The sequence below is a fragment of the Lepus europaeus genome, chromosome 2 (assembly GCF_033115175.1).
Source record: "Lepus europaeus isolate LE1 chromosome 2, mLepTim1.pri, whole genome shotgun sequence".
Taxonomy (NCBI): Eukaryota; Metazoa; Chordata; class Mammalia; order Lagomorpha; family Leporidae; genus Lepus; species Lepus europaeus.
This window is the reverse complement of record NC_084828.1, coordinates 130,698,170-130,712,674: the sequence shown is the minus strand read 5'-3', so window position 1 is coordinate 130,712,674 and position 14,505 is coordinate 130,698,170. Positions and strand designations below refer to the sequence as shown.

The 14,505-nt window shown below is 47.8% G+C and overlaps 1 pseudogene; it reads left to right on the top strand.

The window, feature by feature from the left end:
- Positions 1–2,094: 2,094 nt before the first annotated feature.
- On the top strand, positions 2,095–2,219 carry LOC133752993 (small nucleolar RNA SNORA51; annotated as a pseudogene).
- Positions 2,220–14,505: the final 12,286 nt, after the last annotated feature.

Genomic DNA, 14,505 nt, shown 5'->3' with positions numbered 1-14,505 from the left:
ATGGGTGAGACTGGAACCAGCACTCTGATGTGGGATGCTGGCGTCCCAAGTGGTGGCTTTAACCCACAGTGCCACAACCCTGACCTCTCATGAATTTATGTTTAGAAAGAAGTTGACTTGAGAACAACATGATGAAGACAGGAATTACAGGCTCAGGAAGAGTGGGTAGCAGAGACAGCTCCTTGAGCCACCCCAGGGTGAGTGTGGGCAAGAAGCCTAAATCTGAAACAGAGCCAGGACCCAAACTCAGGCTCTGATAAGGGCTGCGGGTATGCCAAATGTTGTGTGAAGACTTGTACAGACACAGTCTCCTTTCCAAGAACGTTTTGAATACCCTTGTGTAGAAGACTAATAGGCACGTGGAGAGGTGCTCAACCTCACTTATCATCTAGTAAATGCAATCAAAACCACATCGAGATGTCACCTCCCACATGTTAGGTTGACTATTAACAAAAAAGACAAAAGGTAAGTGTTGGTCAGATGTGGACAAAAGGGGAGTCCTTGTATGTTGTTGGTAGTAGTAGAAATTGGTAGAGCCATTATTACAAGCAGTATCAAGATTCCTCAAAAAAAACTAAGAGTGGACACTGTGGCACTGCCAGTTCAGTGCTTGGGACACCTGCATGTCCCGTGTTGGATTGCCTGGGATAAGTCCCACCTCCACTGTCAGTCCAGCTTCCTGCTAATGCACCCCGGGAAACAGCAGGTGATGGCTGAAGTCCTTGTCAACCACACGGAAGACCCAGATGGAATTCCAGGCTTCTGGCTTCAGCCTGGCCCAGGCCTGGCTGTTGTGAACATTTGAGGAGTGAACCAGCCAATGGAAGATTTCTCTGTGTGTCACTCTGCCTTTCAAATAAAAAAAAGTTTTTAAATTAAAAATAGAACTACTGTCTGACCCAGTAGTTCACCCTCAGCCAGTGCACACATTTAACCCCCAAAGTGAGGGGTTGGTGGTGCTAGGAGCATGGTGCCTTGATTTCAGTTATGGAGCTCATGAGCTGGGCCTGGTGGGTGGTTTTTAGGTCACTGGAGGCATAACCTCAGAAGGTAATAATTTCAAGGCAGCTGGTTCTCTAAGCCTGAGTTGGCCCAGCCTTTCACTTCCTGGCTCCCATGGGATCCTTCCTCTAGTGATTCCACCATCCATTGTCCTCATAGATGCCAGAGCATCTGTCTCCTAGATGTGAGAGTGTGCCCTCCAAACTGCAAGCTGAACTAAACCGTGCTTCCTGGGTGGCCTGTGTGTTAGGGTAACAAGAAACTGACAGTACATCAAGACATGGACACCACCGAAGTGTCTGTTGGCAGATGGACGGATAAGGATACGTGTAAGATGGGATATTAGCCAGGGGGAATTCTGCCGATTGCAGCAATATGGCCGAACCGCAAGAGCATCACGCTAAGTGAAACAGAAAAGAACTGTTTGATGTCAGTTATGTGTGGAATCTGAAAAAGTGGAACTCTGAAACCAAGCGGAGTGGTGATTACCCAGGATTGGAGGGTCCCCCAGCCTTGCAGTCATGGGCAGCAAGACCTTTCATCTGAGCGTGCCTTAGCTGCCCCAAGCAGAGCTCCCTGAGAATTCACCTGCAGTGCCTTACTCTCCGCCCCTCTGTCTTCAGAGAACGGATGGGTTTTTCTTTCCTTCCTTCCTTCCTTCCTTCCTTCCTTCCTTCCTTCCTTCCTTCCTTCCTTCCTTCCTTCCTTCCTTCCTCTCTCTCTCTCTCTCTCTCTCTTTCTTTCTTTCTTTCTTCTTCATCTTTTTAATTTGAGAGATAGAGTTACAGACAGAGAAGGAGAGACAGAGAGGTCTTACATTTGCTGGTTCACTCCCCAAATGGCCGCATTGGCCAGAGCTGGGCCTATCCAAAGCCAGGAGCCAGGAGCTTCTTTCTGTTGCGTGCAGGGCCCCAAGCACTGGGGCCATCTTACATTGCTCCCCCAGGCCATTGGTAGAGAGCTGGATCAGAAGATGAGCAGCCAGAACACGAACTTGTGCCCATATGGGGGGATGCCGGCATGCAGGTGGAGGAGGAGTAGCCTACTACGCCACAGCGCCAGCCTGGGCCAGGCCTGTAACACTGACATTCCTGCCTCCTGCTGCTTGCCGCGGCTGTGCGCTCACACTGACCGTAGACAGAGGAGGCAGGGCACACCTTCCCCATACAGACAGCTCTGTCCTTGTGCCTGTGTGTATTGTGAATGGGGGGACATGGAGTTGAGGGAAAAACACAATGATATTCCAAGGAAGCTGTGTGAAGGCCTTCTAGAACCTCCCATGTTTCCCCCCACTGAAGCCAGGCACCACTTTTGATTTGATTATGCTGATAGGTAAGCCCCCACCCCTGGTTGATCAGGAGCTCCTCTCCCTCTCCCCCTTGCTTCTTTGTGTGTAATACCCCAATACCCGTTTCTGTTAATCTGTCATCGATAACTCAAAGGCCCTGAGCATGACAGCCTGTGAGAAAATTCACCTCCCTGTGTGTGTGTGTGTGTGTGTAATGGTATCCGTTTTGTGACCAAACAGAATCCGCTTTGCACCTCACACGGAGGAGAAACTGGAGCTGCCGTGTTTGGGGTGTGAACTCTACCTTGAATGTTCAGCTACAGTTTCAGCCTCTAGGGGTGGTCTGATTTGGTGCTTCTCAGTCTGTGGCTCTGGGGACCCTTCGTGATGGGCTGTTCGGGGATCAGGGTCCTGTGCTCAGTTGGCTGCATCCTCTCTGCAAGCTGACACCGAATGTGTTTTGGAGATGTGCGCTGCTGCTTTCCCCAGGGCTCCTGTCCGCTTTACAAAGCCCTTGACCTTGGGCTGTCTCTCTGTTAGGGGTCTAGCCCCCCAGGGCTCCACCCAGAGGGTCCAAGTTGAACAAATAAGTAACCTAGCGGGCAGCTTTGCAATTCGTTTCAACCGAACTTGAGGAGAGTGAATCATAAATTTCCACTGAAATTTTGCTTTCCACTTATCAAGATATGTCCCATTGATTTAAAAAAAATTTGGGGGCTGGCGCTGTGGCACAGTGGGCTAACACCCTGGCCTGGGGCGCTGGCATTCCATATGGGCACCGGTTTGAGACCCGGCTGCTCCACTTCTGATCCAGCTCTCTGCTATGGTCTGGGAAGGCAGTAGAGGATGGCCCACGTCCTTGGGCCCATGCACCCAAGTGGGAGACCCGGAGGAAGCTCCTGGCTTCGGATAGGCGCAGCTCCGGCTGTTGCGACCATCTGGGGAGTGAACCAACGGAAGAAAGACTTATCTCTCTGCCTCTCCTCTCTGTGTAACTCTGACTTTCAAATAAGCAAATAAATCTTTAAAAAAAAATTTGCAAGGCAGAGTGACAGAGGAGAGAGAAGAGCGAGCAAGCTTTTATCTGTTGGTTCATTCCTCAAATGGCCATAATAGTTGCGGCTAGACCAAGCTGAAGCTGGGAGCCGAGAACTCCACCTGGGTCTCCCATGTGGGTGGCAGGAACAAGAACTTGAGCCGTCATCTTAGGCTTTGCAGCTGCTTTAGCAGGGAGCTAGATTGCAAGTGGAGTAGCTGGGACTGCAGTCGGGATTCCAGTATGTGATGCTGGCATCCCAAGTTGAAGCTTAACCTGCGGCAAACAATGCTTGCCCTGTGTGCTGATAAGTTTCCTGCTAAGTCTACCAAAAGAATTTTTTTTTAAACACTTAGAGCCTTAAGGTCAAAAGAAGTTTTTGGTTTTTGTTTTTGCTTTAAATAGTCACCTATTTGAAAGGCAGAGTTACGGGGGGGGGGGGGGGGGGAGAGATTTTCCATCTGCTGGTTCACTCCCCAAATGGCTGTAACAGCTGGGGTTGGGCCAGGCTGAAGCCAGAAGCCAGCCTGGAACTCTGTCTGAAGACAGCAATTCAACATGCTGTGCCACAATGCTGTCCCCAGGAAGTGAAGTTTAAAATTTTCAAATTTAAATACTTAATAGTTCATAAATGAGATGATCAGTAATATATTTTCAAGCATAAAAATATATCACAGTTCAATAAATTTCTCTGCCGGGGGCCAGCATTGTGGCATAGCAAGTTAAGCCACCACCTGCAGTGCTGGCCCCCATATGGATGCCAGTTCAAGTCCCCAACAGCTGCACATCTGATCTAGCTCCCTGCCACCGTGCCTGGGAGAGCAGCAGAGGATGACTGAAATGCTTGGGCCCCTGTGCCCACTTGGGAGACCCAGAAGAAGCTCCTGATTCCTGGCTTCCACCTGGCCCAGCTCTTATCACTGTGTCCATTTGGGGAGTGAACCAGCAGATGGAAGATTCTCTCTCTCTCTTTAACTCTACCTTTCTAATAAATAATCTTAAGAAAAATTCTCTGAAGGAAGGGTGAAAGTGTAATTCCCAAAAGAAAAAAAAAGAATATTGCCACATTTATGAGTATTAAAAGCTAGTTTTGTATATATATATTAAAGATTTTATTTGTTTACTTGAAAGTCAGAGTTAGAGAGAAGCAGAGGCAGAGACAGAGAGAGAGGGAGAGAGAGGGGTCCTCCATCTGCTGGTTCACTCCCCAGTTGACTTCAACGGCCAGAGCTGCGCTGATCTGAAACCAGGAGCCAGGAGCTTCTTCCGGGTCTGCCACCTGTGTGCAGGGGCCCAAGGACTTGGGCCATCTTCTACTGCCCTCCCAGGCCATAGCAGAGAGCTGGATTGGAAGTGGAGCAGCCGGGACTCAAACTGATGCCCATATGGGATGCTGGCACTGCAGGTAGCGGCTTTACCTGCTATGCCACAGCACTGGCCCCACTAGTTTATATTTTTTCAATGAATAATGGGAGGTATCACTTACTGTGGTATTTAGATTCCACTGCATTCATTTTAGAAAGTAATGTTTTATTGCAAGATGTCAAGATTGAGACTATTTTGGAAATCACACTTTTGCAAAGACGTAAACTTATGATGAGCCATTATAGATGGAACTGACAAATGTGCCAGGGACAACATACATAAAAATATTCCTGTAAGGTGAAATGGGAAAAGTGTGAGAACTGGCCTGGCTGGATTGCTTGCTTCTCTCTGGTAGGCTAAGGTGATTTATTTTAAACTCTGTCCTTGTTTTCCCTAGGCTTTTCTAATGAGAGAATGCAATGAAACAGAAGTTAATCCATACTCTGATCTGTTTTCAGATACATAAATAATAAATTCTGCAAAACCTTCGATGGTGCTTATGGCAATTGTGTGGGTGTGTTTCCTGTGGTATTTTCTACTGGCTGTCAGAGAAGGAGAAGCAATATGTTTCTATGACACAAAGCCACTTCTGCTGTTAAAGTGGATTAATACAGCTTTATTCTAGTAGTTGTAATTAAATTGTTCCATTCTGATACCTGTATATACTGATACTAGTATAGCTAGTTACTCTTACTGAATTGTCTAACCTAACTCCACAATCTATTTCTTTTTATTTTTTTTTAAGATTTATTTATTTATTTGGAAGTCAGAGTTACACAGAGAAAGGAGAGGCAGAGAGAGAGAGAGGGAGAAGTCTTCCATCTGATGGTTCGCTCCCCAATTGGCCGCAACAGCTGGAGCTGTGCCGATCCGAAGCCAGGAGCCAGGAGCTTCTTCCAGGTCTCCCATGTGGGTGCAAAGGCCCAAGCAGTTGGGCCATCTTCTACTGCTTTCCCAGGCCACAGCAGAGAGCTGGACTGGAAGAGGAACAGCCGGGACTAGAACCAGTGCCCATGTGGGATGCCAGCACTACAGGCCAGGGCGTAAAACCGCTGAGCCACAGCGTTGGCCCCTCCACAATCTATTTCTAACCCTATTAATCCTCAGTTAAAAAAAAAAGTTGGCCGGCGCCGGGGCTCACTAGCTAATCCTCCGCCTGCGGCGCCAGCACCCCAGATTCTAGTCCCGGTCTGGGCGCCGGATTCTGTCCCAGTTGCTTCTCTTCCAGTCCAGCTCTCTACAATGGCCCGGGAAGGCAGTGGAGGATGGACCAGGTCCTTGGACCCTGCACCCGCATGGGAGACCAGGAGAAGCACTTGGTTCCTGGCTTCGGATCAGCGCAGCGCACCATCCGTAGCAGCCATTTGTGGGGTGAACCAGCGAAAGGAAGACCTTTCTCTGTCTTTCTCTCTCTCTCTAACTCTGCCTGTCCAAAAAAAAAAAAAAAAAAAAAAAAAAAGTTGCGAGTTGGTTCCCTGGTGGCTGAGAGGGCTGTGTCAGCGAGAGGCTGCCGCCGGGCGCGAGCCTTGCTTGTTCTCTGTTCTGATTACCGTGGCTCCCATCACTGAGCACCGCCCTCAGCAGCCCAGCGTGTTATGGCCTGTCTGTTTCTGTCTCACGCCAAATTTACGGGCTGAAATCCTCACCCCCAACATGGTAGTATGCGGAGCTGACGGCTTTGAGAGGGGACGAGGGGCTGAGCGTGCAGCATGCATACGTGGGGTTAATGCGTGTGTCAAAGGAAACCGAGAGAGGTCCCCAGCTCCTTCTGCAACAGTTTAGCTGGGTACAGTTCAAGTTGGAAGTAGAGGGTGCTCGCAGAACCCAGCTCTGCTGTTACCCTGATCTTGGGTTTCTGGCCTTGGGAGGTGTTCGTTGTTTAAACCATGCACTTTATGGTAGTTTGTTACAGCAGCCCAAACTGACTGAGATACCAGAACCATCAGAAGTTGATTTTACCTTTTTCAGTTTATAAAGGTAGGGCGAGTAACGTGGCCAAGGACACAAAGTTGGTGGAGAGCTGGATCTTGCCCCTGGAAAGTCTGCCTGGATGCTGTTTTCTGCACGCCACCAGCTGTGGTTTGAGCCTGATGTGGCTCCTCAACTCATGCGGGTGCTTAAACCCCAGAGTCCTATGTTAATGGTCCCAAGGGTGAAGATTCGATCCAGTTACAGAGTCTGGGCGGGTGTCTAGTGGGCAGCCCTTAGGTCTTCAAAGGTAATTCCTGTGCAAGGCTTCGTTAGGAAGCCTGAGTCGCACCTGCTGCCATCTCCGCTCCCGGCCTGCCCTGTGGTAACTCCTCTCCCATCTGCTGGCCCACTAGGGGCCGAACCCATGGGGCTTCTTGCTCTTGGACTGGGAACCTCTACACCTGTGAGCAGAAATAAACCCTCTTTCTTCATAATTTGCCTGCGTCGGGTATTTGATACAGTGATGGAAGGCTGACTGTTACAGAACTAGTACAGACGTGCTGAGCAGCAGTCTAGCTATACTCCACGTAGAGGAGCCTTGGGAATTGGTTAATGGCAAGAGCTTGGAAGACTTTGGAGGAGCGGGCTGGAGAAAGCCTAGAATGCTGTAGGTTGAGAGGGTAATTTTGATGAGGGCTTAGAAGCCCAGAATACTGATTTAAACGTGGACAGTAGGAGCTGGCATCGTGGCACAGAAGGTCAAGCACCTTGTTGTAGTCCTGGATGCTCCACTTCTAATCCAGCTCCCTGCTAATGCACTTGGGAAAGCAGCCGAAGATGGCCCAAGTGTTTGGTTGATTGGGTCCCTGCCACCCACATGGCAGATCTGGAAGAAGCTCCTGGCTCCTGGCTTCAGCCTGGCCCAGCCCCGGCCATTGTGGCTATTTCAGAAATAAACCAGCAGATGGAAGATTCTCTCTCTCTCTCTCTGTAACTGTCTTTCAAATAAATAAAATCTTTTAAAAAATGTTTTGGGGCATCCTGTGCACACTGTGGCAGCCAAGAGAGTGGAGCTGCCAAGGAGACCCCAGAGAGGTAGAGCTGCCAGCAACACGAGATCACGAGATGCCCGCCAAGGAAAGCTGGAAGCAGTGGGCCGGGGAAGCCTGGAGAAGCCACCAGTATCCGCAGTGCAGCTTCAGAGAGCGGCCAGGTGGAGAGACCAGCGGAGGTAGGGAGGCTTCCGCCTCGATTTCAAAGGACAATCTGGGGGGTGGGGCTTAGGCAGAGGCGATCACAGGGGTGGAGTCTGCAGAGCTCCCACTAGGGCTGTGTCAAGTGGGAAGGTGGGCTCAGAGCTGCCTCCCAGAGTGCCCGCCAGGGCGACAGCTAGCGGACCTGCAGAGAGGAGACTGAGAACCGTGAGAACTGAAGCACGGGCTGTGAGCAGCAAAAGCCCAGGTGCAGGGCTGCCCTTGCCCTTGCCCTTGGCCACTGCGGTGTGCCCAGGATGCAGATGCAGAACTTTGGGATGTAGTCTTTGCCCTGCTGGTTTGGGAGCTTGGTTTGCTCCAGTGCATTCTTTCTACCTGTTGGCCCTTTTTGGGAACAGAAATGTGTAACTGGTGCCTGTCTCGCCATTGTATCTTGGAAGTGTCTAACTTTTGATTTCATGGTGGCCTAAGCTAAGGGAGTTAGTTTGCTTTGAGTCTCAGATGAGGCTTGGGAGTTTTGACTAAGTTAAGACTTTGGAATTTGGGGGATGGAGTGATTCTGTGTTGCATGTGAGAAAAACATGAATTTTGGGGAGCCAAAGTCAGGAGGCTATAAAGCCTGAGCACTATTGAAAGCCCCGAGTCCTGGGGTGGTGCTAGGAGGGGTGCTAGGGGAAGTGCCTTAGGTCATTAAAGGCCTGCCCTGGGGAGGTAGTTCTTGGGAGAGTGGTGTTTGTGCAGCCTGCTTGGCCTGGCGTCCCTGTCTCTGCTTCCTGGCTCGCTGTGTGATTGCTCCTCTGTGCTTCACTGGCTTCATTAGAGAGCTGAAACAGCGGGGCCACCCAGGCTCGGACGGTGAGCCTCCAAAACCGTGCAGTGGAAAATAAACCTCCTTCCTTCATATGTGGCCTGTGTGGGGTATTCGTTATAGGGACAAAAAGCCGACTAGTACAGTGCCCCTCCGTGCTCTAGCCCTTGTCAGAGTGTCCCGGAGGGAAGCAAGGAGAGAACATTCAATGGGGTGGGAAGTGTTGTGCTCACTTTCTCACTCCACTTCCTGGTAGCTGTGAGACCTGAGTATCACTTACCAATAGTCTTTCAGTCCTTACTATCTTTGTTGGAAATTTGTAGGATTATGGGGAGACTCAGTCTGTAGGCAATGTTTGAGTATGAAGAAATATGATTTTGTCCTACCTCTTGCTCTTTTGTTCATAGAATAGATGGAAAACTATCACCTTTTGGTCATAGAAGAATTCCCAAAGCATCATTGGATTCTGTGGAATTGGGAACTGAGTTAGTATTTCTATCTGTTGAATGCTAAAGCACATGAATTGTCAAATGTTAGAAGCGTAGTATCCCTGCTTGACCCTGCAGTTGGGGGAAGAACTCATGTAGGTGGTGTGGACACAGGAAAAGTGCAACACACATTTTTAGACAGAGATTCATCCCCGTGTGCATTCCAGATAAGCCATGAAGTGAGTGAGATTGGGTAGAGAATTTCTAGGTTGTTCATGTTAAGTTCTGAATCTAGGCTCCATTGGAGAATTACGTAAGGATAGAGTTCTTAAAAATGACTACATGGGGCCGGCACTGTGGTGTAGTAGGTTAAACTGCTGCCTACAACGCCGGTATCCCATATAGGCACCGGTTCAAGTCCCAGCTGCTCCACTTCCAATCCAGCTCCCTCCTGATGTGCCTGGGTAAGCAGTGGAGGATGGCCCAAGTGCTTGGGACCCTGCACCCACATAGGGGACCCAGAGGAAGTTCCTGGTTCCTGGCTTTGGCCTGACCCCGCTCCATCTCTTCCTTTCTCTCTATAATTCTGCCTTTAATTTTTTAAAAAAGATTTATTATTTGAAAGGCAAATTACACACACACACACAGAGAGAGAGAGAGAGAGAGAGAGAGAGAGAGAGAAAGCTCTTCTGTCTGCTGGTTAACTCCCTAAATGGCCGCAACAGCTGGAGTTGGGCTGACCCAATGCAAGGAGCCAGGAGCTTCTTCCAGGTCTCTCATGTGGGTGCAGGAGCCCAAATACTCGCACCATCTAATGCTGATTTCCCAGGCCATCAGCAGGGATCTGGATTGGAAGTGGAGCAGCCAGGACTTGAACTGGCTCATATGGGATGCAGACACCACAGGCAGTGGCTTTACCCACTAGGCCATAGCACTGGCTCCCGTAACTCTCCCTTTCAAATAAACTAAGCATAAAAAAAAAAAAAAGAAGAAGAAGAAATTTTGTACTAAAAGAAGCTCACTATTTTTTGGATAAAGCGCAAAGAAATTCTAATTCCCAACTTGGTGATCGATTCCCTACCCTGGAGAACTGCGCCACAGCCTGTGCTGACTCAGAATTGTTTGCTGCTCTGTGTATGCCTTGTATGCTTGCCTGCTTGTGTCTGCTTAGTCTTTTTAAAAAAGGAATAAAGAAAATTTCCCATACTAAACATATATAAAGAATAATTAATGAAGTCTCATGAAGGTACTGCTTTGCTTAAGTCAAAGATCTCGACCACAGGGGAAGTGTTTGGCACCATGGTTAAGTTGCTGCTTGGGATACCCCCATTTCATATCAGAGTGCCTGGTTCGGGTCCTAGCTCCTCTACTCCCAATCCAGCTCGCTAATGCGTGCCCCGGTGGGTAACGGATGATGGCTCAAGTAGTTGGGTCTCTACCATCCACATGGGAGACCTGGGTTGAGTTCTAGGCTTGTAGCATGGAGCTAGCCCAGCCCTGGCTGTTGTGGGCATTTGGGTACTGAACCGGTGGATGGACGATATCTCTCTCTCTCTCTCTCTCTCTCTGCCTTTTCAATACAAATGAAAATAAATAAAATTTGAAACATGAATGTAAAAAACACTTTTAGCAATGAGCACCAGTCCAAAGCTTGACATCAAGCACTTCTATCTATTTCTTTATGTGTGGGGGCTTCAAAACATTCATAGAAATTCGAATTAATTGTTTTTCCTATGAACTTTTTGAAGCCTCCACACACTTTTCCTATGCAGATATGTCTCCCTAAATGATGTGTGGAGTAATTTTGCATGGGTTAAAACTTTATATAAGTGGAATAGTACTGAGTGTGTTTCTTTGCCCTCTTGCTTCCTTCAAGGTGAGAATATTTTACATAGCTCTTCATATTGATTCAGATGGTTCTGGTTCATTCATTTTCACGCTGTTTTGGAATTCCACTGTATGAATGAATACGCCCTGACTTTGTTCTCCTGTGGATGGACCCATTTTGTTGTTGCCTTGCTGTCACAGTGTCTGCTCTGAACAAGCTTGCTTTTGGCTGCTGTGTAAATGTAGGTTTCTCTCGGATGTATCTGTTTAGGAATGGGACTTCCATGTCTTGGGGATGCACATCTTCAGCTTTGCTAGGTAATGTGAATTTCTCTCCAAAGGGAGAGTACCAATTTACATGTGGTCCAAAGGTTTTGCACATTCCCACTGCCTTCCATCTTCTCTCCCAGCTAACAGTTACTAGATAAGACAGAGTAGCAATATATGTGGTCAACAGATCAACTTTGCAGGCTTTTGAAGTTGGTGCCCTTTGATGCAAAGGAGCTGCAGCTGTGGAATAAAATCCCAAGCGCTTCCAGTGGCACAACAGCCCTGGGCCTTATGTGACTTCCTCCTCTCTTGCCAGCCTCCCCCTTACACCACGTTCCTCCTCTCTCCCCGTGGCCTCCCTGCTACCACTGGGACATGCAGATAAATGCGTTCCCGTCTCAGAATGTGGTGTCCCTCTGGCCAGAACACTTTTCCCAGCTCGCTGCTCAGGTGGTTTCTTCTCAACATTCGTGTTTTGGCTCCTGCCACCTTCTCTGACCACATAACATTAAATAGTCTGCTACTTATTCCATGATGCTCAGTCACATACGCTTTTTAATTTTTTTTCATTGCACTTATCATAATTTGAAATTACTTGCATAACTGTTTGTTGTGTCTCTCACTGGAATATAAACTATATGAGAGCCATGCGCAGTGGCTGGCACGGGCTAAATGTGTATTGAATGAATGAACGTACACAATGATGCCTTCTCTGCTATTGAGCCTGTTCCTCTTTCCTGTCGCTTCTCCAACATTAACCATCCCAGCATGTTGCCAGCCACTGGTGTATAAATTAGGGTAAGTGCAGAGGATGCTGCTAGTGTCCCAAAGAGAGGCTTTATCCAGGGCTGTGTTTTTCCTTCTGAGATGTCTCCCAGCCTCATGCATTGCCTCGGTCCACAGTTGGACCTCAGAGGCAGGCCACCCTCCTCGCCCCTCAATGCCTGGGATGAAATCTTCGCCTCCATTTCTAACCCTTTTACACTAACCTTATGGTGTGAGCAACTGTTAAAGGAATCGAGCACATACTCACCTGCTCATCATCTGGGCATTTGATTTTATGGCCATCACTTGGGTTGTCTGTGATTCCTCCATCCAGCTGACTTACTCAAGGGTTAATTGTTGCTTCATGGAGACAATTCTGGGATTATGCTGAGAATGGTCATTTGCAACCTCCTCCTTCCCCCCCTGCAGGGGCACCGGGCTCCCAGGCTGCGGCAGATGCTGTCTTTCTGGTACTCCCTGTACTTTTCTGTCACTCCATTTACCATTTCGTCATGGTCTCTTCTTCCCCAAGAACAAGGAGCTATGACTTCTTACTTTGTATCACTAAGTACTTGGTCCAAAGCAGGCACTGAATAAATGTTTACTAAACAGGTGGACAAATGAGTGTATGGAATGAACACGGACCTTGGATGGAAACTTGACTTATTAACGTATTCAGTACATTAAAAAAAAAAAAAAAAAGGAGTACCTGTCATGGTTCTGGTAGAAGTTTGTTACCAGTGGCAGCTCAACTCCAGAGAACAACAGATTTACTATAAAAAGATTGAAGTAAGAATAAGGCTTTGAGATGAGTAGATTTCGGTCTATTTCTTTTTTATTTTAAAAAGATTTAGCTATTTAATTTGAAAGGCAGAGTTAGAGAAAGTGAGAGTGAGAGAGAAAAAGAGAGAGAGAGAGAGAGAGAGATCATCCATCCGCTGGTTCACTCCCCAGATGGCCACAATGGCTGGAGCTGAGCTGATCTGAAGCCAGGAGCTTCTTCTGGATTTCCCATGTGGGTGCAGGGGATCAAATAGTTGGGCCATCTTTTGCTGCTTTCCCAGGTGCAATAGCAGGGACTTGAACTGGTGCCATATGGGATGTCGACACTGCAGGCAGCAGCTTTACCCGCTAGCACCGGCCCCCATTTCAGTCTGTTCTTAACCCACACTGTCATGCGCTGAAGAGAGCAGCGAAGAGAAACTCAGAATTTTGCTCCATGGCCATGTATGAGGATACTCCAAAACATTCATGGCAGAATAGAATTAGAAGTTTATTTTGACAAAAAAAGAATTTTGAAATCCATGCATAGTTTTTTTGTAATACACATTTTCCATGCACTTTTGAATATTGCTTGTGAATCCATAGTAGATTTTTTCCCTTTATTTGTTCATGCATTCATTCGTTCAACACTTGTCATGAGCTCATAGATTTTTCATGTGAGTCAGAGAGCAAGATGTTGATTGCTTTTCCGGTGTATGTTTCCTTTGCTTAATAGCTTATTCATTTAATTTTTAAAACATTTATGTTATCCATTTGAAAGGCCAAGTTACAGAGAGAGAGGGAGAGAGAGAGACAGAGATAGAGAGAGAGCTTTCATCTGCTGGTTTGCTCCCCAAATGGCTGCAATGGCCAGGTCTGGGCCAGACTGAAACCAGGATCCAGGAGCTTCTTCCAGGTCTCTCACATGGGTGCAGGGGCCCAAGCGCTTGGGCCATCCTCCGCTGCCCTCCCAAGTGCACTAGCAGGGAGCTGGATTGGAAGTGGAGCAGCTAGGACTTGAACAGGTGTCCATATGGGATGCCAACATCATAGGTGATGGCCTTTACCTGCTATGCCATAGTGCCCAGACCTGATTAATAGTTTAACACAACGGGAATCCTCTGTGCAACTGGGCATCATTGGAGAGCCTGGGAAGGCATTGCACTGTCATTTTCATTTCCCAGGGCCAGTCCTGTAGAGCCAGTGTGGAAAGAATGGATGCAACTGGAAGGTTGGTTCTTCCCTGTCGTTGTCTGAGACTGAGTTGTGCCCCACAAGCTGTGATATGGACACTTTAGTGGTTGTCCACCTGGCTGTGGACACACAGACAAAATGTTCATGGATGATGGAATTGAGTGATGAGGGTTTTTTTTGCAGGGGTGGGGAACAAAATTTTTTTAAACCCATGCATATGAAATATCTTTTAAAAGTTTTTGAAAAATGTGCATTATGAAAAAACTATGCATGGATTTAAAAACTTTTTGGTATCAAAATATAAGAACTTACCTTTGATTCCAATTGCCCACCAAGTTTTTGAAGAATGCTCTTGTATTTTATAACACCTGCTTTAATTTGCCAGCTTGGCTCAAAACAAGGTGTTCCTAATTCCTGGGTTTCATGCTTTATTATAGAGGAAAAATTGACACAGACACTTCCTCTAGGGAAACACATACTTTGAGGAGGCTGTGATATTGCTTATTGGGACCTGCACTGTGGTGTAGTGGGTAAAGCCATCACCTGCAGTGCCAGAATCCCATGTGGGTGCCAGTTCGAGACCCGGCTGCTCCTCTTCCTATCCAGCTCTCTGCTATGGTCTGGGAAAGCAGTAG